We start from the raw sequence: 24702 nt of genomic DNA, 5'->3' as shown, positions 1-24702 counted from the left end.
TGTGTTACGGTACATATGAGGTGTTGTACAGAACTGACAGTATTACATGCTGACGTCATCGATGTGATTGTTGGATGCATGTGTGACTAATTAACAGTACCCAATGAGGTAGTGCTGGACAAAAAATTGTGGAAAGGGAAGAAGGACTGGTCCTGCTTTACTGGGGCGCGGCCCTCGCGGTACTTGGGGAAGTGCACATGCCACAGTCTGCGCTTCTCACCATGCGGGCCAATGGAAATGGGACTGTGGGGATTATCCAATCAGGTACTGAGGGTGTGGTTCACAGGAAGGGCCGTTAATACTATTTTTCATTACTCTGCATAGTGAGGAGGGTTCACATGGAGAAACGCATTGTATTGATTTTGGGTGATGCCTTTGTGGTAGATCTGCACAAGTATGCCCAGGAAAGGTACGTTGATGGTGATTTCGGTTTGGAAGGACTGGGCGCATTGTGGTGCACTTTCAATGTCCACAGTTTTGGCGTTATTCTTGACCTTTGCAGACAAGTGGCCAGTTTTTCTCCAGTGCACGTTGTCGTTGTGCATTATGGCGGCATGCATTTGGGTTATATGACTTGATCACGTGTGTTCCATCAACTGAAGAGGTTGATGAAGGCAGTGAAGAGGCTGTTTCCCACTGCCCAGGTGGTTTTCGCTGCCATAACACCAAGAAGAGTATGGAACTATCCTAATGTATGCTTTGCCCAGCCAGAGGCTGGAAGGGGTCTCATTAATAGAAGCATGTGTGATTGTGTGTCCGCTCGTGGGATGTTCTTATGCAACCATAACAGTATTCATTCTTGAAATGCAGTGTGTTTCCATGCAAATGGCATTTGTTTGTCCAGCATTGGTGATGCTCTTTTGTTTGCCCATATACAGGCGGTGTTGAAAAGTTTATTGTAAAAATGTGAGAAGAAAACAGAAAACCCTATGAAAATAAAGGTGTTTCTCTAGAAGCATCTACAAAAAAAAGGCTCTTTTCAGAGCCACCACTGAAGACGAAATCCCCTACCTTGGTTGCAATTTATTCCCCCATGCCCGCACACAGCACGAAAGCCACATATAGGGCTTTTGAGGATGGCAGGCATGGAAATGGGACTGTGCAGGCTAAGGGATTGCACAATAACATTTCTGGGTGTGGTGTCTACGTAGAGGAATGTTGTTCACAACTGATGTGTTACATGCCGAGCTCCTTACTGTGATTGGTGGATGCGTGTGTGACTATTTATCAGTACCGAATGAGGGGTGGCTGCAAAGAAGATAGAGGAAAGCGAAGAAGGGCTGTTACTGCTTTACTAGGACATGGCCCTCGCGGTACTTCAAGAAGCTCGCGTGCCATATACTTCCGTTCTGTGCATGCTCCCCATGGGAATGATATAGTGGGGATTATTGGTACTGTGGGTGTGATTCACAGGAAGGGGCGTTAATACTTCTCTCCATTACTGTGCGTAGGTAGACAGGCTTACATGGTTGCCATTACTTGCAAAGGTAATGTAACATAGCAGAAATTGTTCCAAACTCAGTATCAGCTCACAGCTATGTAGGCTGCTACTCCGTTCTGAAAAGCTATAAACAGAATGCGGAGCAGGTCTGGGGTGTGACCTTTTGTAGGGCTGCTGCAGAGTCCTTGCAGCTGGCAAAGAGGCCTACATTGTTGAACCAAATACATACATGTACAATGGCACATTGTGGGGAGTTTGTAAGCAATTTCCCAATAACACTTCGTAGATCACAGAACATTGCACTTTTCCACTGTTCGTGGGTCCAGATTGTGTCCACGCCATAAGGGCCCACATGCAGCGTGGGTGCGGTCCCATGGTGATGCCGTGCAAGTTCTCCATTGGGATCGCTGTCCACAGGGAACGTTTTGGGCAGAATATTTTGTCCGCATGTGCATAGGTGTCCTATGCACACTGTTGGGATCTCTGCAGTAATTAATAGTGAAACACATGTGCGCCAACCATTTTGGGACACGCTGGGTGTTTGTAGGGTGCAGTAGGTGGGATGTTTATGTGTACAGCTACCTGTAGGATGTGGATGGGTGCCACAAACTACTTAAAGTTCGTCACAAGTTTCTTTGCATATGCTGGACAGGAGCAGTGATAGAGGAAGAGATGCGCATTCGTGTACTTGTGCAACGGACAAAACGTCTGCTCCCACAACTAGTTATAGGTGGTTCACAAGGTGCAGACATGCGGTTCGTACTGGCGTGGTACAATTGCCTCATTGTGATTGTGGATATACGGGCAGGTGCGCTGTCAGTAGGACACCTCCCTTTTCCTTAATTGCAGTAATTCCCACCAGTACTGTGTAGTGCTGAGTCATAACGGCATTTTAAAACCAAAGGAAAAGCCACATGTACACTCAGCAACAACCTACATATCAACGTTTACTTCCACAAATTCATACACGCCATTAGGAAAGGGAGGGGGTAGCAGAAGTGGATACTTATTGTGGGGAATTGGGGAATTGCAAAAGTTGGTCATGAGGGGAAGAAGGGATTGAGGTAGCAGTGTAATGTCTCTAATCACACAGATTTTGAGGGGATGGCAGGCTGTGAAATGGGGAAGGGGGTACACATGCAGGTCGGGCAGTGGTATTTCATTTTGACCATATTATGTCCTTGTATGTCATCTTTTAAGGCGGTTTGCTATTTATGGAGTTTCCTTCCTTTCCTGTGACCGTATGCTGTTGTCGAAAGGGTGCCGCTTGTGCTGCCTTGCTTTCCTTTCCAATATGTTCTCTTAAAGAAAATAGAATCTGCTAGGTGTACATGAAGCAATAGATATTACATATTTTACATTTCAGACTGCGGTGCGTACCAATGGGGTTACTTTCGTAAGTCATTGCTTCATGAGGGAACATTTCTTCCAGCCACTCTAAGGTGCTTGCCATTCCTGCGTAAAAAAAGAAACGTTATGCTTCTCAACTGTTTTGTCACCAATCATTGCAAAAGTCATCTGGGAACACAAATTGAATCTTGTTTTTTTGGGGCTTCAATTGCAAGCCTTCCCTTCACTTGAAAAGGCGATGCAATTCCTTGAATTTAATCTTCCTCCGCCACCCAAAATCAATGCTACAGCTGATAATGTTTCATCTTTTTCCTCAGAAAATGAAAAAATTCTCTCAAACTTAGCTCTTTTGACATCTGCCCTAAATGGTCTTTTAGGAATCTTGCCCTCACGAACACTATCTGATGCAGCTGTGTCTTCTAACCCCCCATCTATTTCAAAATCCTAATGTAAACATTTCCTTATTCAATCTTGGAATTGTTGTGGTTTTAATAACTTGCAAACATGGTATAACAATAAGAATTTTGATGAGCTACCTTCTCTTTTTTTTCTACAAGAAACAATGCAATGTTATGATTTTCAATTTGATGGATTTACTGATGTACACAATGTTGCTTTTCTTCCCCCGGCTGCTCGCCCCAGTGGGGGACTCACTTTGTTACTTAACAATAAGCTTCTCTTTACGATAATTCAAACTATTACCAACCAACTGTGTCTAGCCACTATTATTGATATTAATCTCTCAGTAAAGACAAGAATTATGCTAGTTTCATTATATTGGAATCCTAACTGTTTTTGCTTAGACTATGCTCTTCATATTCTGAATGTTATGTTGGTGGACGCTTTTTGCATCTACCCCGACATCATGGTCATCATCTGTGGTGACTTTAATGCATTCTTATATGAACCTTTGACCCCTGCTTCACCTAACATGCCATCCCACCACTTTAAGAACGCCTGTGCAAATGGTAAAAGATGGGTGCAATTTCTCTCACACTGGGATCTCGTTGTATTACAACCTCCTTGTCAAGCATCCTTTTTTACATGGCGGAGGGGTAACTCTCATTCGTCCATTGATTCTATTGTTGTATCTAACCATCTCTCAGGTTTGTCCTCTCCTATCAACACAAATTTCCCTTCGTATGGAGACCATGCTATACTATCAACTACTTTGTCTGTGGAATCAGCGTCCTTTGATAGATCACAAATCCTAACTTTAATCCACAGCGATCGCCATCTTCTTTCCATTAGATGGAACACTTCAACTTGCCGCCAAATAACCTTTCTGGTAAATCGTGATTGGTGGCCCCTTTCCACGTATGATGATCGCAATGCTCAGGCTATTATAGCCTGGAATCTTCACATGATAAAATTACACTTAATTACCATTGCAAATTCCTCGGCAAAACACCAAAATGCAAGTAATGCTGATAGCCTTTTAGCATACCGCTTAGGTAAACTCAAGCATGAAAGAAACACAGCATTAAGAACTCTGAAAAAACAACTCGCCTCCATGGATAGTATTAGCTACATAGGTGCTAAAAAAGCTCTATTAAGGAGCCACAAAAACAGAATAAAGGCTGTGCGTCTTTCTTATCATTTAATTGGGAATCAAAATATGGTGAGACTAATCTGCAATAAAAACATCAGGGATATATGGAAAATTCTTAGGGGTGCTAACAATTACATTCAACCCTCTTTTGAAACCGCCCTGGATGGCAACTGTTGGGCTGTTTTCTTTAAACAAAAATATATTTTACCAAGTTGCTTTAAAGAAGTTGATATTAAGGTGTTACTTTCACAGATTCCTCTGCTTTGTCCTTGGTCTTTAGAAGATGTCCTCTTTGCTATATCTAAATTGAAAAGCTCAAAATGTGCAGGCCCTGATGGTCTCCCACCCTGTGTCATCAAAGATGACCCGCTATTCTGGGCTGCTACACTTCTAAAGATTTTTCAATCTATCTTTGTTGCAAAAGGCTTCCAGCCTCATGGACATCTTCCATTATTATCCCCTTACATAAGAAAGGGCCGTTAAACAATCATTTAAATTTCAGGCCCATAGCATTGATTGATGTCGCAGCTAAGGTTTTCGCACTACTTCTTTTACAAGATGTTGAAAAACATATTGTAGAAAAACGCATATTAAACAAAGCACAGACAGGTTTCAGAACAAATCTGGGAACCCAATTAAATGCAACTATTTTAGCCCATCTTACTGCGGGGGTACACAATTCCCTTACTGGACCCGTCTTTATCGCTTCTCTAGAACTGTCGTCCGCATTTGATTGCATTATTTGCAGTAAACTCTGGGAAAAAATGTTAAAACTAAAATTCCCGACTCCTCTAGTTGCACTTCTAGCTATGCTGCACTACCAGACTTCCTTCAGAGTCCGAATTTCCAACAATGGGCTACTGACTGAGGCTATCCCTGCATCAATTGGTGTGAAACAAGGTTGTAACCTCGCGGCAGTACTTTTCAACCTCTACCTGTCGGATATTGAAGACCTCTGGGATTCTCCGCTAATTAACGCGGTTCGACTTGGCAAGCTTAAACTCTCGTGGCTAGCATATGCGGACGATGTGCTACTTTTTGATAGCACACACTCAGGTCTCCAGAAAAAACTCGAAATCTTCTATCAATTCTGTGTAGTAAACAACCTCACAATAAATTTTGCTAAATCCAACATCCTAGTTCTATCCTCTAAGAAAAAGGTGCGCAAATTTTGTTGGCATATCAATCAAAACCGTATACAAATTGTTGACCAGGCCATTTATCTTGGTTACAATCTCGCTAATAATTCCTCTCCTTCCTTTTGGCATAAAGCTTTATGTGGAAAAATCATACCTTTACAGAATCAAATGAAAATAATTTTTCGAAAATATTGTAGGTTTTCCTTGGTACCTTTGCTGGAATTCTATTCCAAGAAAGTGGAAGCAATTATTTTATATGGTCTTGATATTTGTCTCTTAGATCTATCCACTTTTTTGAATAAACCTCAAGTGAAATTATGGAGGGCTACTCTAGGATTACCCTCATATCTTCCCAATGCCATCCTTCGCAACGAATTAGGCCTCAATTCGCTGTCTGCACGGTATAATTGGCGTATTCTCAAAATCTTTGCCAAGATGAATTTTCCAATTGAAAATTCACTTTATGAAGACCTCTATTTCATGTTACATACTTTACATCCAAGGTCGATAAAGAATTTTCAAAAGCGTATATTCTCGATTCTTTCCGGAATAAATGTCGCCTCTCAAGATCTAGAGCATCAAATAATCACTGCACATAAACGTCTCTTTTGGAATGATTGGGCAAATACCTGTGATCAAATTGCATCTTATTCTTCATTCTCTGAATATGCTTTCTTTAGACACAATCAAGTTCCACGCCTACCCTATCTTTTGCTATGCCCGAGTGCGGAAATTCGAATGCAATATATGCGCTTCCGTTTAGATCTTTTTCACACAAATGTACGCACACAACATTGGGTAAAAGATGCTAAGAGTGTTGAAAATACTTCGTGCAGATTCTGTAAAGATATGAATATCCCTGAAACTTTAAAACATCTATTTCTTATATGTCCCTTCTTTGAAACAGACAGAATGTCTAATTTCTATGCTTTCACCAACACACATTCACAAGTTGGGAGAGAATTAATATGGTCTCGCTGCATGTGGGGATCTTGTAACTCCATCATTCTTGCAACTGTTCGTCTAGTGAAAATTATTGATTCAGCTTTAAATCTGTTTAGCGTGACTTAAAGTTTATAAGTCGATACATTTACTTTTCATTCTAATTTACATGTTATAACTTCTATGTTAGTGAATCTTGCAATCAAATCGAATTCATTATTTTTTCTGTATAGCCCTCATTTATTGTAGATACATGCTGCAAGGATAGTTATTATATTCACTTGTTTTTTAACAATTGCAACTATGAAAGTTATTTTATATAATTTTGTAAAGTAAGGAATTGCATAAGTATTGTATTGATATTTTGTAAAGATGCGTTTGCATCAAAAACAAAATGTTAAATAAAATAAATAAATAAATAAATAAAGCAATTCAGGGAGAATTCCTCATTGAGAGCCATTGGATGTGGGGTGTCAAGCAAGGGTATTCAATATTTCCCTCTTTGGGACAGCAGAGATGAATAATCACCGCCCCTTTGTGGTGGTTTAAGGACTTCTATGACTTGGAATTTAATCTGGGCAATAGTATGTTGATGTTTCATGAAATGTCTGGCTACTGAAGTTCTCAGATTCTTGCATCTGATGGTAGATTTATGCTCGGACAAATCACTCCTTGACAGGTCTAGTAGTTTGACCTATATAGAGTTTCCCACATGGACACTTTAGAGAATGTATGACACCTGAGGAGAGGCAAGTAGCAAAGTCTCTGAGCTTAATTTTTCTGCCTGTTTGGGGTTGAGATATAGTGTCTCCTTTTGTCACATTGTTGCAGTGCGTACAGTTCAGACACGGAAAAGTTCCCTTTTTCTTTGTTTTTAATAACAGTTGCTTGTCCTTAGCCGGTCTTCCTGCTGTGACTAGTCCTTGTCCTTAGCCGGTCTTTCTGCTTTGACTAGTCTGTCTCTTAGGTTGCGTCCTCTTTTTTTTAGATTATTTGTTGATGCGTATTACTTGGTGAATCAATATTTTACATATTACACAACTGATCATTGCTGTTTGCATTAAATTATTAGCCGCCTTTTTGGCGGACTTAAAGAGTGTGCAGGGGGAGGGAGGACTACAACAATAGATCCTTTTCCATCCCAACATTGTCTTGGAGATACCTGAGGCTGCCCAGCACCACTAATCAAGGCGGGGAGAAGCAGCAGCCGCTGTGGTTCTGTCCTTGGTTCCAAGAACAAAGCAGCTTCACTGAAATCAACACAGCTGTTGAGTTGGGGAGGCTGATACAAGACCAGTCTGTGTTGAAGACAAGGTTGCAAGCAGCAACACTGTATGTCGAGTGCTGGAATGAACATTGTTAAAACGCATGTAATAAAAGACGCAAGTAAAGTTGAACTGTTGATGTGTGTTTGAACTTTAAAAAGCCAGATATGATAACTTTGAGAGAGTGATCTGGCACCGCAAAGGTGCTCAATCGAAGGTCTCTGTAAGTATCCAGCTGAGAAGTGGCAGAAGTGAAATTAAAGGGTTGCATTAAGAAGAGAACAAAGAATTGTGAATGAAAGTGGTCCTGCAATGGGTCAAGCAAAGTCCTGTGCCCAGTCGAAAGTCTTCGGTTTTCATACAGTAAAGAAAGTTTGGAAAATGAGATAAATTTGGTCCGAGACTGACGGAGGGAGACCAATTGAAAATGTTGACTTAAAGTGGGTCTGAGCCCGTCCGAGGGGCACCCTGAGTGAATAGTGAATCACCAGAGAAGTTGTGCATATGAGAATCCTGAGGAGAAAGGAACTTTGAATGTTTGTCACATTGGGCCCTTTGAAATAAGAGAATGTGAATGGGAAAGAGACTTTGGCACAGAAGGCCCTGATACTGAGATTTTGAACTGCATCCCCATGCTAGAAAAGCCAGAGTATGTGCTAGATTCGAGTGTGCCACCTTGGTGAATCAATATTGCCACCTTGTCCCGTGCTGAGAACATGGGGAAGGGAAGCTAATGGCTCAACTATCCTGACAAATCATTTCCTGAACACTTTTCTTTTGTATAACATTGTTTTCCACACCATTTGTATTTAGAATTAAGGAATGGCATTAGATTTATTAGCATAGGCCCTTTTATTTTGACAAGACACTCCTAGGACTGCGTTATTATTATTTGATGGTCGTAGCTTGCTCCCACCTTTAGATTTAGGATTAGATACCTTGAACTGTGGTCTCTTGTGTCTGTCTTACTGTTTGATACCATGCCTTCTTTACACTGCCGATTCAAGAACAGATTTTATTTAAAACCCTGTCCATCACACACAGATGTCTCTCCAACTCCCTTACTTCTCACAGAAAATTATGAAAACAAATTCTTCCAGGCCCACCAGAGCGACCTATGTGCACTGTCTCGTCCAACCTAAATTTAAATGGACAAAAGCTGGAGGCTCTAGCTTCCCGACTATTGCAGCCAAACAATCTGACCTATTCCCTCCTGCCTTGCGAGTCAAGCTATCATACTGGACCTTCCGGAGAGCCCTAAAGTCGTGGCTGTTTGCATAAACTTCGAACTCGGCATTGCCCGTTTTATTGACTTTCTGTACATCTATTGTGAGTAACTAGTAATGAAACAGCACCTTGGTGCCCCTGGCTTTAGTGTGCTTTATAAATGGAAAAATAAAAATAAATAAATAAATACATTTATAGTTTTATACCATGGGGAGCAATGAGATGAGTGCTCCATCTTCAGGGGCAGAACTGCTGCTTATTTTGAGTTAATCTACATCAAGAAAGCCAAATGTATTCAAGCGGTACCCCACATTTTCGCTAGTTTACGTATGAGTTCACGCATAAGGTATGGTTAAATTATACCATAGCATACTTTTGTATTATCATGCAACTACGTGCCAGGGGTTTCCTTGAACGTTTATAACGCCCTACATGACAAATTTATTGGATGGTAATGTAGGCATTTCAAAGTATTGAGGAATTATTTTTATTAAGTATAGATGATAAACACATATTTTAAATATACATGTATTTGTTTGTGTGTCAGATCATTCTATTCAGTCCTGATGAAGATATAGCATTCAGAATTATTGCTATAAATGTCAAAAAGAGGTATACAGTTTCTAATGAAATTAGTACAAACCAAGCTCACACATTAGGAAGACAAAATGGGTTTCCCATTGTTTGTCTCAATTTGTTGACTTTTATTTCTTCAATATGCAATTATGGTGGAACATTTTTGAGGTTCTTAAATGTTTTTGTTCAATAGATATCTGTGAGGCACTAATGGACATTGTTTAGTCTTAGAACGTTATGAGATTGCAGATTCAAATGGTTTCACTTTATGCACCGTGGTACACAGATTTATTTTTACATTTATTTTCAAATTTATTTGAGGAAAAAAAGAAGAACATTCAGTACTGAGAATCAAAAGTCAAACAGAAAATAATATAAATATGCTCAGGTTAATTCAATAGAACTAACTTAGTCGAATTGCTAGAAGTAAAAAAAGAAAAAAACAAGTTCCTGAAATAATAATACATGTTTTCCATCAGATATAATGGGAAAAAACACAATATTACTTATTTAAAGTGAAGATCTTCTACTAACCATAAGTAATAACAGTGTCTTTCACAATAATTACCAATTTAATTGTAAAGCTGAGATGAATACATGTCAAGACATTGATAACAAACAATAAAGATTCTATACAAATGTATGTACTTCAACAGTTAGATTCACTAGGATAAAATAAGTATATTAAAAACCTAAAGATAAGAAGATGAACAAGAGGAAGAAAAAAGGGAATACAGTAAGAAGGTGTGAGGGGGAAAAGGGAAATAAGGTAATCCCCATGAGATGTACGTACACATGTAAGCACACACATATACACATAGAAATATACACATATTCCCAGCTGTACACACATACATACACATATATATATACAACAAGTAAGAGAAAAGTATTACCCAACTGTATCTAAATATGAGAAAAGGCAGACCACCCAAATATTTCAGTTAAGAAAGTCCAGAAAGGGGGTCCAGATATCAACAAATATTGATTGGTACACAGATTCTATGTCAAGACCCGAAGGCTTTGATTATGCTTTACTTTCATCTTTACTTTTTCGAGCAGCATCATTAACCATAAAAACATAACATAACAACACGAAAAAACTACAATCTCCATGTATTTAAGTTGTAGTCCGTAAAAGATATTGGTCCTTGAAACACAACACTTGATCTTCCTCAACCAATAGATCATATCCTTTCTCATAAAGTCTGCCCACCATCTTAAATCCTACGCAAGCGCAGCATGAGAAGGGCTTGGAAGAGCTCATATGGAGCTCAATAGCAAGGTGAAACTTATTGATAGAAGGGGGGCGCGACTAGGCGAAAGTTCCAGCCACCGCAACTATCCAAACTTACAGAAAGGGGGCATTACAGTCACAGGAGTGATCGGATTGCGATCGGACTGATTGTAGTTCCGGCGCTCACTGATCACTGTTCCTTGACCGTTGACAGGTGCGAGGACCCCCAGAGACTGAGAAAGTAAATTTACTGAAGCAGAGCCAGTTCAGGCGGTGTCAGCGCCCGACAGGGTTCCCAAAATCAATGTGCAAAGCATAGTGAGGAATTCAAAGCCACAGGCTTCAGTCAGAATGCTCGACGGAGCGGTATAAGGCCACCTGGTGGCTATTAATAATTTGTTTTAGAAATCAATACTGGACATGCACAGTCCCTGTAAAAACTGTGGGGTAAGAGATAACCACTGTGCGTGTGTTTATATATATATATAAATATATATATATATATATATACACATACATTACACGGCCCGCGGTAGTGCCCATGAAGTTATGGTTGAGTTGCTAAACCCATAGGAAGACCACCTTTTGGGTAGCTTATAACTTTGCTCCCCATGGACGAATGTGGCTAAAACTTTACCAACAAAGTATATGAGGCCCGCTGAATTCTTCTGGGAATCTGGGTGAGGTTTCGTGGAGGGGGGGCAAAGTTATAGGGGGTCCCAATTTTTTTTTCCATAGACTGAATGGGCAAAATGTTTGCGCACGTCTACAGCCTGAACGGCTGGATGGATTTTAACCATATTTGCGGCAGGGGCTGGGGCTTGGTTTCCGAAAGCGTGCTTTTGTGTTTTTGGTGGAAATCTGGCTAGTACTTTTCTTGAAAAGAACTGAAATGCACATCTAAAAATATTCGGGATATCTGGCTCCCCTCCGCCGTCCCATGTCCCTGTTTGCTCGGCAGACAAAAGTCTCATTTGCTTGGAGTACCCTGTGATGTTGGCGAACATTGTACGCAGCCGTTGATTGGCTGGAGGGAAGCTTGCTGTGCGTCAACATTTTTGGGAAATGCCGCCATGGTGTATCGGAGGACAGTGCGGCACCAAAAGGGGCTGGCAAACATACTTTATGCCATGTGGTGGTGCGAAGAAGGAATGGAAAGGTTGGGGAGTGAGAAGTGGTTCATCTGAGATATGTTATTAGGTGGAAGAAGATGGTGGTGTACCTGCAGTATCCGTTCGTACTGCAGCAATTCACGGGTCCCTCCACAGGTGACTACCATGTGTGAGGAATGTAGGCAGCCTTCATTACGGCATGGTAGCTCGTGCCGCGACCTCTTCCCACGGTGATTGGAGGCAGCTCAATTGCAGAAGAGGAGTGCATTGCGCATGCCATAAACATTGTAACATAGCATGTGGTATGCTGTGTTGCATGTGGTAAGCCCGTAGCCCCTTCCATGCATGGCTGGAGGCCTTGCACCAACAACTATGGGCCCTGGTAGCAACTAGGTTTGACATTGTTGCCTTGTGTGTGTGGTTTGTCAGTATTGCATACATTGTTGGTTCGATGGGAGCACCGGATGTGAGCTGACATGCGTTTATTGTTGGTTCCATGGGTGTGGTCATTGTTAGAACATCCTACAGTTTTCGGTGTATGGCTGGAGATGGTGTAGTGCCAAGTCCTGCAGTGTGCACACTGGGTGCAGTGTTGGAATACTGTCCTTATAGAAGAGGGTAGGGTTCAAGTGCAGCTACTATGTGCTTGGATACTGCCGTTTCAGAGCCACTGTTGTGTGGTTGGGTCGGTTGGCAGTAAAAACATAGTATGTGAATAAAGGTTGGTAGAGGTGCCGGAGGCTGTGTTATGTGTGTAGATGTTGCTAACTGTTGCATGTTTCCATGTATAGCTGTATCACAGTGCACAGATTGGGTAGGAGTTCCGATGGTTGTGGTACGTTTGTGGATTCTGGTACTTGGTCACATGTTGGCATGCATGGTTGCATTACGTTGCAGTGGGTTTGTCCAAGGCCTAGACTCTTGGGTGCATGGCCAAAGGCCGCAGGCCATAGGCCATGCACCCAAGAGCCTAGGCCTTGACCACACCCACCGCAGCAATGCAGTTTGGACTCTGCATCAGTCAGAGGGTGGTGACCTGTAAAGAATGGTTGTGGAGCACAGTTTAGACTTGACAGAGCACCAGAAGTGATCTGACCTGCGTACATTGTTGGTTCCATTGGTGTGGTCATTGATAGAACATCCTACAGTTTTCGGTGTATGGCTGGAGATGGTGCAGTGACAAGTCCTGCAGTGTGGCCACTGGGTGCAGTGTTGGAATACTGTCAGTATAGAAGAGGATAGGGTTGAAGTGGATCTTCTATGTGCTTGAATACTCTGCTTTGTGGAGATTGGTGGGAGTAGGGCCAATGTTGTGAAGATGTTGTGGCTTGGTTGACAGTGACACCATACTTAGTGAATGGAAGTGGGTAGGGGTGCCGGATGCTGTGGTATGTTTGTGGATTCTGCTAACTGTTACATGTTTCTATGCATTGCTGTGTTATGGTGTGGGGGTTGGGTAGAAGTGCTGCTGGCTATGTTACATTTGTGGATAGTGGTATCTGGCCACATGTTCGCATACATGGCTCCATTATGTTGTACTGGGTGTGGGCAAGGCCTAGACTCTTGTGTACATGCCAAAAGTCATGATGGGTGCTGCTCTAGATGATTTTGGATGCTGAAATCGTGGATTCTTTTGCAGAACTTTCTACTGGAGGTGCTTTGGAAGAACACACGATGGGCACTCAAAGTGTGTAACGATAAATATGGAGTGCTGTACAGAAATTATAGTGTTGGATGCAGAGGTCTTGGCTGTCATTGGTGCATGCGTGTGTGAATATTTCACAGTACCCAATGAGGGAGTGCTGCAAAAGAAACAGTGGAAAGGTAAGAAGTACTGTCCCTGCTTTACTGGGGCACGGCCCTCGCTGTAGCTGGGATAGCGCACATGCCACATCATGCCATTCTGAGCAAGGTGGACATGGAAATGGAACTGTGGGGATTATCCAATCAGGTGTTCAGGGTGTGGTTGACAGGAAGGGGGGAAGATCTATTTTTTCCAATACTCTGTGTAGAGAGGTTGGTAGAGATGGGGAGATGCACAGTGCTAATCGTGGATGATACCTTTGTGCAACATCTGCACAGGTGTGCCGTGCAAAAAGGCATAGCTGCTAATTTCGGGCTGGAAGGAGTGGACGCTTTGTGGGGCAGTCTCTATGAGTGCAGTTTCTGTGGTACGGTTCACCTTTGCAGATATGTGGCCTGTGTGGCTACCGTTAATGTTGTCGTGGTGCATTATGAAAGTCTATATTCGGGTTACTTATCATGTGGGTGTTTGCTCCGTCACCTGAAGAAGTTGCTGAATGCAGTGATTCAGATTTTTACCACTGCCAAGGTTGTTTTCTCATGCATAACACCAAGAGGAGCATGGGACCATGCTGGTGTAATTTGACCCCAGCCAGAGCTCGGAAGGTGTCTTATAAACAGAAGCATGTGTGAATGTATGCACACTGCTGGGATGTTCTCCACCCACTATGAGATCATGAGGTTGCAAAATATGCAGTGGTTCCATAGAAATGGCATTTATTTGACCGCCATTGGCAATGCCATTTTCTTTTACACTGTGTAAGAAGCGTTGACCAGAATTCGGTAAAAATGTAAGGAGGAGAAGCAATCAGAAACATATGTAATGAGATAAAAAAAGGTTGTTTGCTAGCACGTAAAAAAAAACACGAAACAAAAAAATAATCTTTTCAGAGTCACCACTATAGACCCAATCCCCTACCATGTTTCAAATTTCTTTCCCCCGTCCCCTTCCTAGCATGATAATACCACAGATTCTGCTGTAGTTTCAGGATTACACGTGACACATCCGGCTCTTTTCAGGATGGCAGGCATGGAAATGGGACTGTGGAGGCTAATGCATTGTTCAATAAGGTTTTTGGTTGTGGCGTGTACACAATAACTGTGGCAGAAAGTCTATTTGTACAGAGACCTGCAGAAGGCTATGGCTGAAGTGTGCAAAGTAAGGGAAACGCATCCTGTTTGTGTGCATGCACAGTATGTATTTGATGTACGTTGCTAAGAAACATTGAAGGCTGCTTTTGTTCGATATTTTTACGTATTTTGTAGGAGATGGGTAAGTGCGGACGAACATTTGTAGCATTGTCGTAAGGAAAGAAAACAGTTACTGTTTGGATATTAGAATGGCTAATATGGGTAAATGAAAACGTTGAAAGCATACTCCATTGCAGTGGCACTAGATGGTAGGTGATGGGAGAAAGGACAGTACATCTTGTAAGTACGTTGTGGACGTTCAGTGGCAGACAGCCTGCTCAGAGGCACTTATAACAGAGTTGTAAAAATAGTGTACAGAAAATATTTCTACCTGTACTTTGCGGTGATGGGTGGCCATGTGGGTGAATGTGGATGCTGAAATCTTGGATAGTTTTACAGAACTTTGTACTGGAGGTGCTTTTGAATTACATGGCACCTGCACTCTAAATGTGTTACGGTACATATGAGGTGTTGTACAGAACTGACAGTATTACATGCTGACGTCATCGATGTGATTGTTGGATGCATGTGTGACTAATTAACAGTACCCAATGAGGTAGTGCTGGACAAAAAATTGTGGAAAGGGAAGAAGGACTGGTCCTGCTTTACTGGGGCGCGGCCCTCGCGGTACTTGGGGAAGTGCACATGCCACAGTCTGCGCTTCTCACCATGCGGGCCAATGGAAATGGGACTGTGGGGATTATCCAATCAGGTACTGAGGGTGTGGTTCACAGGAAGGGCCGTTAATACTATTTTTCATTACTCTGCATAGTGAGGAGGGTTCACATGGAGAAACGCATTGTATTGATTTTGGGTGATGCCTTTGTGGTAGATCTGCACAAGTATGCCCAGGAAAGGTACGTTGATGGTGATTTCGGTTTGGAAGGACTGGGCGCATTGTGGTGCACTTTCAATGTCCACAGTTTTGGCGTTATTCTTGACCTTTGCAGACAAGTGGCCAGTTTTTCTCCAGTGCACGTTGTCGTTGTGCATTATGGCGGCATGCATTTGGGTTATATGACTTGATCACGTGTGTTCCATCAACTGAAGAGGTTGATGAAGGCAGTGAAGAGGCTGTTTCCCACTGCCCAGGTGGTTTTCGCTGCCATAACACCAAGAAGAGTATGGAACTATCCTAATGTATGCTTTGCCCAGCCAGAGGCTGGAAGGGGTCTCATTAATAGAAGCATGTGTGATTGTGTGTCCGCTCGTGGGATGTTCTTATGCAACCATAACAGTATTCATTCTTGAAATGCAGTGTGTTTCCATGCAAATGGCATTTGTTTGTCCAGCATTGGTGATGCTCTTTTGTTTGCCCATATACAGGCGGTGTTGAAAAGTTTATTGTAAAAATGTGAGAAGAAAACAGAAAACCCTATGAAAATAAAGGTGTTTCTCTAGAAGCATCTACAAAAAAAAGGCTCTTTTCAGAGCCACCACTGAAGACGAAATCCCCTACCTTGGTTGCAATTTATTCCCCCATGCCCGCACACAGCACGAAAGCCACATATAGGGCTTTTGAGGATGGCAGGCATGGAAATGGGACTGTGCAGGCTAAGGGATTGCACAATAACATTTCTGGGTGTGGTGTCTACGTAGAGGAATGTTGTTCACAACTGATGTGTTACATGCCGAGCTCCTTACTGTGATTGGTGGATGCGTGTGTGACTATTTATCAGTACCGAATGAGGGGTGGCTGCAAAGAAGATAGAGGAAAGCGAAGAAGGGCTGTTACTGCTTTACTAGGACATGGCCCTCGCGGTACTTCAAGAAGCTCGCGTGCCATATACTTCCGTTCTGTGCATGCTCCCCATGGGAATGATATAGTGGGGATTATTGGTACTGTGGGTGTGATTCACAGGAAGGGGCGTTAATACTTCTCTCCATTACTGTGCGTAGGTAGACAGGCTTACATGGTTGCCATTACTTGCAAAGGTAATGTAACATAGCAGAAATTGTTCCAAACTCAGTATCAGCTCACAGCTATGTAGGCTGCTACTCCGTTCTGAAAAGCTATAAACAGAATGCGGAGCAGGTCTGGGGTGTGACCTTTTGTAGGGCTGCTGCAGAGTCCTTGCAGCTGGCAAAGAGGCCTACATTGTTGAACCAAATACATACATGTACAATGGCACATTGTGGGGAGTTTGTAAGCAATTTCCCAATAACACTTCGTAGATCACAGAACATTGCACTTTTCCACTGTTCGTGGGTCCAGATTGTGTCCACGCCATAAGGGCCCACATGCAGCGTGGGTGCGGTCCCATGGTGATGCCGTGCAAGTTCTCCATTGGGATCGCTGTCCACAGGGAACGTTTTGGGCAGAATATTTTGTCCGCATGTGCATAGGTGTCCTATGCACACTGTTGGGATCTCTGCAGTAATTAATAGTGAAACACATGTGCGCCAACCATTTTGGGACACGCTGGGTGTTTGTAGGGTGCAGTAGGTGGGATGTTTATGTGTACAGCTACCTGTAGGATGTGGATGGGTGCCACAAACTACTTAAAGTTCGTCACAAGTTTCTTTGCATATGCTGGACAGGAGCAGTGATAGAGGAAGAGATGCGCATTCGTGTACTTGTGCAACGGACAAAACGTCTGCTCCCACAACTAGTTATAGGTGGTTCACAAGGTGCAGACATGCGGTTCGTACTGGCGTGGTACAATTGCCTCATTGTGATTGTGGATATACGGGCAGGTGCGCTGTCAGTAGGACACTTCCCTTTTCCTTAATTGCAGTAATTCCCACCAGTACTGTGTAGTGCTGAGTCATAACGGCATTTTAAAACCAAAGGAAAAGCCACATGTACACTCAGCAACAACCTACATATCAACGTTTACTTCCACAAATTCATACACGCCATTAGGAAAGGGAGGGGGTAGCAGAAGTGGATACTTATTGTGGGGAATTGGGGAATTGCAAAAGTTGGTCATGAGGGGAAGAAGGGATTGAGGTAGCAGTGTAATGTCTCTAATCACACAGATTTTGAGGGGATGGCAGGCTGTGAAATGGGGAAGGGGGTACACATGCAGGTCGGGCAGTGGTATTTCATTTTGACCATATTATGTCCTTGTATGTCATCTTTTAAGGCGGTTTGCTATTTATGGAGTTTCCTTCCTTTCCTGTGACCGTATGCTGTTGTCGAAAGGGTGCCGCTTGTGCTGCCTTGCTTTCCTTTCCAATATGTTCTCTTAAAGAAAATAGAATCTGCTAGGTGTACATGAAGCAATAGATATTACATATTTTACATTTCAGACTGCGGTGCGTACCAATGGGGTTACTTTCGTAAGTCATTGCTTCATGAGGGAACATTTCTTCCAGCCACTCTAAGGTGCTTGCCATTCCTGCGTAAAAAAAGAAACGTTATGCTTCTCAACTGTTGTATACTGCACCACCTATGCAATTATCAGACACACTTCAGTGTGCTCACTACGTTGTAGTGACATTGTGGTCTTCCAGTCCTTACTCTGCCCGTTCGTACTTTGTTACCATGTAAAGTAGCAGTGCGGTAAGATTGTTGACGGCAGATTTCACTTCTCTTGTTGGTGCATTCCATTATGGTGTTCTCCCTATGCCTTTGTGCTGTTTGTTTCATAAGTACACAGTTTGCAGACCTCCTCTATTTTCCCTTGCACTTCATGCACATGGTGCTGTTTGTATATGTTCCTTGGGTTTGGTGAATGGTACCATTACGTAAGAAAGCCCCTGCCTTTCTGACCAGGTTGGATGCCACCCAAAGTCCGCAACCAGACACATAGTCCGCGACTGCTGTACGCATTTGTATTTGTATTTATTGTATTTATATAGCACCTTAATCCAAGGTGCTTTATAGTTTAACAACAAGGATACATCAAACATGGAACAGTAGAAGCAACAATATATATGAATCAAACCAAAAAACGGTATGTAGAACAATTTGCATATGAGAAGGAGGAGAAGAGGAGGGGGATGGGGAAGGATGGATGAGGGAGAGAGATTAGGGAGTAAAGTAAATATTAGGAAGAGAGCTCATATGAAAGAAGGGGGAAGATGAAGAAAACTAAGATGGGGTTACTAGGGGGAGAAAGAGAGAGGAGAGAGAGAGAGAAAGGGAAAAAAGGGGATAGGGTGTCAGGGAGGGGAATGAAGAAGGAGTGATTTCAAGGAGGAATGGAATGATGAATAGGCAGGGAAGGAGCAGATAGAAAGAGGCAGGGAGTTACAGTGTAAAGGGGCAGGGAGCTGAAAGGAGCGGAAATGAGAAGAGGCACAAGGGGAGGGGGAACAGAAAGTAAGAAGAGATCAGCAGAGTCAAGGGAGCGAAAGGGAGTGTGGAATGAGAGAAGAGAGGAGAGATATGGAGGGGCAAGGTCATGGAGAGATTTAAAGACAAGACAAAGGAAGTGAAATTTAAGTTGGGAGTGGAAAGGAAGACAGCCTTGGTTAGATAGAGGGTTAGAGAAGGAGTCAAAGGAAGAGAGAAGGCAGAAGGTACGGACTGCAGAGTGGTAGAGGGATTTGAGGGGGGCAAGGTGGGAGGCAGGGAGACCAAGGAAGAAGGAAGAACAATAGAAGAGGCGAGAGAAAATGAGGGAGGAGATTGCTTAGCTTACCATAACTGGCAAATTTCTGGGGGTTTTTGGTTTTACCTGTAAACATAACGTCCCTGTAACAACGTTTGTCCATTGAATTGCATAGGTTTGTACTAGTGCAACTTAACCATAACATCCCTTTAGCAACGTTTTTTGTCAGTGAATTGCGTAGGTTTTTACTAGGGCACTTTAAGCATAACGTTCCTTTAGCATAGTTTTTCCAGTAAAGGTGGTAGTGTTTTAGTAGTGCAACTTAACCATAATGCCCCCTTACAATGTTTTTTCACTGAATATATATATATCTTTTTTTATTTTTATTTTTTTTTTCACTGCACACATGTTCTGCCCATGTATGCATATATATTTGGATGGGAACAGGCCCAAGAATTCTGTATTTGTGGTCAATCTCCTAAGTGAATCGTTACATGATGTCCAGCTACCGTGAAGAAGGAAGAGCGCAGGTGAGCCAAAAAAGAATCCAGCCCAGTATGGGGCAGGTCTTACAGAAGGCTCTGGGAACCAGTATGGGACACGGATCCCAACAGTTGTCCCTCATGGAGGACTGGTTGAAATTCTCCCATGGTATTGAAGAACCCAGGGGAGAGAGTGGACATGGGAGACAGAAAGGGGGAAGAAAGAAAGCCTGTAAGGCCTGAGTGGCCAGGACCCACCCTCCCTGGGCTCACCACAGAAAGGAAAGGTTAAGAAGAAGACAGTGAGCTCCAAAACGAAGGAGTGCAGAAGCACAATGCAACCTCAGAGAGGTCAGAGGTGTGTGAGGAGACAACAGGCAGAGTCAGTCATCTGACAATGAGGTTGAAATTATATCATCTGATGAAGAGGGTAGGAAAGGAGTTTCCAAGAAAAGGAAAGTCACCTTCATTGAAGAAGAGGCCGGGGATGAATTTGGCCCGGTGCCTTGATACACCCACGCTCTTCAGAGTGGGAACCACAGACGCAAGTGGTGACCTATATAAAAAAGCATCTCAGGATGTCCTTGGCTAAGGAGGCCAAGAAACGAGCTCTGGGCGGAATGCCCCAGGCCGCATCTTTTTGAGGGGATAGCGGAAACCCTGGATATCGATGACTGGATGGTAACGTTCATGGGAAGATACGTGAAAGATATTAAAGGTCTTGACAGGTCATGGTGCTAATGCCAGGACAAGATTATTGATGTGATTGGTCCACTGGCAAAGATTATAGAAATGGCTAAAGAGGTGAAAGACAAGAAAGAGGCATAGACCCTGTGATCTTGACAGAGTGGGCACAAAGAGCGATTTTTCTAGTTGGCAACACTAATTGCACAATTACTATGGAGAGGAGGAGGTCGATACTCGTAAAGATCGACCTGAAGCTCAGTGAACTAACCACGTCAGAAGCAGCTGCATCAGCTAAAGGAAAGTTGTTCGGCGATTCCGTCATAAAGGAGTTGATGAAATGTGCATATTCTTACACAGCCATTGACAAAGCTCAAGCATCCCTGAAAACGGTTTTCGGCAAACAGAATTTTGGATGGGTTGGGAGAGGTATGGGCTGTTCTGTCAGCTACTACACATTCAACAGGTCCTACAAGGACAGGAACCGGTGGAAACAAGACGAGAGAAGCCCCAACCCATTCTTCCCTTCGAGAGGAAGAGGAAGAGGAACGGGATGGAGACAATCAGACAACCAACACCAATCTAGTTCAGGTGAGAACAAGTGCTCATATGCTAGATGTGAACTTAGAAGTTGCTGCGGTAGGCGGAAGGTTAGAGTTATGTGTAGAGAGCTGGTTGCACATACCAACAGATGCTTGGGTTACAGATACAGTTCGAGGTTTTCATATAGACTTTCATACCCTACCAATACAAGAGAAGAGAGATGGCCAAACAAGTTAATACAGAATGCAGCAGACAGGGCACTGCTAGACTCAGAAATAAGAGGGCTCGAACAGAAGGCAGCCATAGTCAAGGTGACAGATACGACAGGACGTTTCTTAAGCACCACATTTTTGGTAAAAAGGGAGTCAAAATGTGAGACCAATCATAAATCCAAGAGAGTTCAACAGTTTGGTGGTACACGGACACTTCAAGATGGAGGGCATACACCTCCTGAGAGACATTTTTACAGCAAGGGGGTTGGTTGGTCAGAATAGACCTCAAGGATGCATACTTGACAGTACCCATTTCATCAGAACAACAGAAATTTTGAAGGTTCCGTTGAAGCGGTCAGATATGGGAATACACATGTCTAACCTTTGGGCTGGTGCCAGCCCCTTGGTGCTTCACAAAGGTGATGAAACCGGTTGTAACTTTTCTGAGAGAACAAGGGATCAGATTGATAATTTACCTGGACGATGTATGAATAATGTGTCAGAACAGGGTGTTGATAAAGGAACAGGTGGACACCACCATAAATCTATTGCTACGCCTAGGTTTCCTAGTGTATTGGGAGAAATCTCTCCTTCAACCAGGAATTTCTGGAGTACAATTTAGATACAGTGAAAGGGACACTGAGTCTTCCCCTGAACTTAGTAAACAACATCAAAAAAGAGATAAAGAGTACGCTGGCGAAGGAAGCAATGTCGTTGAGAGAGCTAGGTTGGTGGAGCGACTGGCTTCATCAATACAGGCAATATTCCCAGGCCCTTTACACCACTGAGTACTTCAAAGATTGAAGATACAGCATCTCAGGAGGGGCATATCCTACGAACAAAGGATACCACTAACATTGGATGCGAGAAAGGAACTGGAGTGGTGGCTTCTGCATATGGATGCGTGGAATGGAAGAGCAATATTTGGCTCATCCCTGGACCTAATAATAGAGTCCGATGCCAGCAGATGGAGCCGGGGTGCATGGTGTGGGGATCTGTTGACGGGGGGGCAGATGGTCAGAAGAGGAGTTGAATCTTAACATGCCTGGGGCTCTTAGCAGGCTCGTTCGCAGTGAAATGTTGGCCACAAGAGAGAGCACAGTGCTGCGTTCTTTTTAAAATGGATGACGTGTCTGCAGTATGTTACATAAAAAGACTTGGAGGCATGAAATCCCAAGATGTTAGCAATACTAGCGAAAGAATTTTGGCACCTTTGTCTTCAAAGAGAGGTGTCAGTGATGGCAGAATACCTTCCAGGCCGTCAGAACGAAGTGGACGACTGGAACGCAAAGATTCCTCAAGGATGCCAGTAGTTGGAAGCTGGACAAGAGAGTTTTCCAGAGCTTGAAGGCAAGATGGGGCCCATGCCAGGCAGATCTATTTGCGTTGAGACTGAACAGACAAATTGTTTGGTCCTTCAGCTGGAGACCAGACCCTCAGGCGGAAGCGATAGATGCATTCCTACAGACCTGGGTTCCATGCACAGAATATGCGTTCCCGTCATTCTCAATGATAGCGAGGACGCTGACCCAAGTGAGACAACAAGTGTCCATGGCTCAAATAACCCCAGATTGGAGGGGTCAATCATGGTTACTGGATCTCTTAGAGATGTCACACACAATCTGGTAGCTCTACTGAGTTACGAGCTAATAGTGAGGGTCCGGGCAGGAGGAGGTCACCCGCTGGTTAAGATGGGCAGCCTCAGCTTTATTGCATGGTCAATTTCATGGGTTCCTGGACAAGGCCAGGACTATTGAGCGAGGTTGAACATATCATCGACGAATCATGGCCACAGGGACCAGGAAGGCAAACATGTCGGCTTGGTCAATCTGGCATAGCTGGTGCATGGAAAGGAACATACATCCTGCTGGAACAGATGTGCTACATGTAGCCAATTTCATAGCACAGCTGGCGGCTCAAGGCAAAGCATACAGGATGATTATTGCTCAGCAATATCGGCAGGACATCTGAAAATAGAAGGGCAGTCAGTCAGGGAACACCCATTGATATGTACACTATTGAAGGGTGTTAGAATGATCAGACCTCCGAGGGAGAATTACGACGAAGTGTGGGATGTAGATATGGTTTTTAAAATGTTCACAACATTGCCAGACAACAGTGATCTAACGAGGAATTCTTTATCAGCCAAGGTGACAATGCTTCTATGCTTGCTGTCATGTAAGAGGGTATCGGACGTGAGCACGTTAGAAGTCAACAAGAAATTGTTATGCCCACAGGGGATAACTTTCCAGATCTGTGTCGTGTGAAACATTCCCGGACAATCCTAAGGTATGCTCGTTGAGATGTGTATCAGCTGACGAAAGAATAACGAAAGACCGACGACCAGCATGGGGGACTCAATTACTCATTGCTCTAAGGAAACCCTTCAGGACAGTAGCTCCTGCAACTCTGGCAAGATAGGTCAGATGGTTGATGAGCCAGGCAAGCATTGACATTGAGTGTCTCAATGATGAGAAAACCAAACTTCTCATTGTTGGTCCGGCAGTGGCAGTAAAAATGCTCAACTCTCAATATACCTCCTTCAACATCGATGGATCTGTGATCCTTGTCTCCTGAGCTGTAAAAACACTTGGAGTATATCACGATGCCACTCTCTCCCTAACACACCGAGTAAGTGCCACCTCCCCTGCAGCAGCCTACTCAACCAAACTGCTCAATGCCACCAGGCCCTTCCTATCCAGTGACAACTGTCCAATGATCACCCAGGCAGTGGTGGGCGCCAGGCTGGACTATTGCAATGTCCTATAACTCGGAATATAAAAAAACTCCAACCCATGCAAAATAATGTCTTACGCGCTGCCCTCAATATCTCACGATCAGAGCACATCTCGGCCGCCTGCAGAGCCTCTCACTGGCTACCCATTAACGAAAGAATCCTATTGAAGGCCCATTCAATCACCCACAAGTGTATCTCCAATGCAGCCCCCCCCCTTATTTGGTTAAGAATATCACCAAAGTTCAATCTAGTAGGACCACTAGAGATCCATACTCCCACAGGCTGCCCCAGCCCAAGTTCAAACGAGACATAGCAGGAGGGTCCAACTTCCAGTTCTTTCCGCCAAGTACTGGAACTCTCTCCCACCTTCCTTGAGAGTTGAAGAATCCTACTGGGTCTTCCGCAAAGCTCACAAAACCTGGCTGTTCACTTAATCGAAAGAGCATACCTGTGCACCGCTTCATGCCTGGAAGTTTCTACCAATGCCCCATGCCTGTAAGTTAACTATGGAAACTCTTGTACATATGCATCAGTAGCCGTAATTTGTAAATGCACCTACACCTATACCCTACCATGGGCCCCATGTAACTGGTAAAAGCGCCCTGATGCCTGCGGGTTTGTGCACGCTCTCCAAATGAAAATATATATAAATAAATACATAAGTGTTATGCCACCCATTCAGTGAGGGGAGCGATGGCCTATACGGC

The 24702-nt window shown here is 43.4% G+C and overlaps 1 protein-coding gene across 3 annotated transcripts in view; it reads left to right on the top strand.

Moving 5' to 3' along the window:
• The window catches only part of RNF144A (ring finger protein 144A), a 670385-nt gene that overhangs the window by 144336 nt on the left and 501347 nt on the right, over positions 1–24702 (top strand). The window lies entirely within an intron of this gene.

Source organism: Ambystoma mexicanum, chromosome 4p (genome assembly GCF_040938575.1).
Source record: "Ambystoma mexicanum isolate Mex_15411 chromosome 4p, UKY_AmexF1_1, whole genome shotgun sequence".
Classification (NCBI taxonomy): Eukaryota; Metazoa; Chordata; class Amphibia; order Caudata; family Ambystomatidae; genus Ambystoma; species Ambystoma mexicanum.
This window is presented reverse-complemented; position numbering and strand designations above follow the sequence as displayed.